Here is a 1,245-nt window from a genome sequence, read left to right as displayed (position 1 = left end):
TCTAGGGTTTTTATGGTGTTAGGTCTTATGTTTAAGTCTTTAATCCATCTGGAGTTAATTTTAGTGTAAGGCGTCAGGAAGGGGTCCAGTTTCTGCTTTCTGCACATGGCTAGCCAGTTTTCCCAACACCATTTATTAAATAGGGAATCCTTTCCCTATTGTTTGTTTTTGTCTGGTTTGTCAAAGATCAGATGGTTGTAGATAGGTTGTGTTGCCTCTGAGGCCTTTGTTCTGTTCCATTGGTCTATATCTCTGTTTTGGTACCAGTACCATGCTGTTTTGATTACTGTAGCCTTGCAGTATAGTTTGAAGTCCAGTAGTGTGATGCCTCCTGCTTTGTTCTTTTTGCTTAGAATTGACTTGACTATGCAGGCTCTCTTTTGGTTCCATATGAAGTTTAAGGTGGTTTTTTCCAGTTCTGCAAAGAAGGTCATTGGTAGCTTGATGGGAATAACATTGAATCTGTAAATTACTTTGGGCAGTACGGCCATTTACACGATATTGATTCTTCCTGACCATGAACATGGAATATTTCTCCATCTGTTTGTGTCCTCTCTTATTTCGTTGAGCAGTGTCTTGTAGTTCTCCTTGAAGAGGTCCTTTACGTTCCTTGTTTGTTGTATTCTAAGGTATTTTATTCTCTTTGTGGCAACTGTGAATGGCAGTTTGTTCTTGATTTGGCTCTCTTTAAGTCTGTTATTGGTGTATAGGAATTCTTGTGATTTTTGCACATTGGTTTTGTATTCTGAGACTTTGCTGAAGTTGCTTATCAGTTTCAGGAGATTTTGGGCGGAGATGATGGGGTCTTCTAGATATACAATCATGTCGTCTGCAAACAAAGACAATTTGACTTCCTCCTTTCCTATTTGAATACCCTTTATTTCTTTTTCTTGCCTGATTGTTCTGGCTAGAACTTCCAGTACTATATTGAATAGGAGTGGTGAGAGAGGGCATCCTTGTCTAGTGCCAGATTTCAAAGGGAATGCTTCCAGTTTTTGCCCATTCAGTATGATATTGGCTGTTGGTTTGTTGTAAATAGCTTTTATTATTTTGAGACACATTCCGTCAATACCTAGTTTATTGAGGGTTTTTAGCATAAAGGGCTGTTGAATTTTGTCAAAGGCCTTCTCTACATCAATTGAGATAATCATGTGGTTTTTGTCTTTGGTTCTGTTTATGTGGTGAATTATGTTTATAGACTTCCGTATGTTGAACCAGCCTTGCATCCCTGGGATGAAGCCTACT

The sequence above is a fragment of the Sapajus apella genome, unplaced genomic scaffold (assembly GCF_009761245.1).
Source record: "Sapajus apella isolate SASKATOON/1434 unplaced genomic scaffold, GSC_monkey_1.0 scaffold17, whole genome shotgun sequence".
In the NCBI taxonomy this organism is placed as follows: domain Eukaryota; kingdom Metazoa; phylum Chordata; class Mammalia; order Primates; family Cebidae; genus Sapajus; species Sapajus apella.
The sequence above is the reverse complement of the archived record's forward strand: the minus strand, read 5'-3'. Positions refer to the sequence as shown.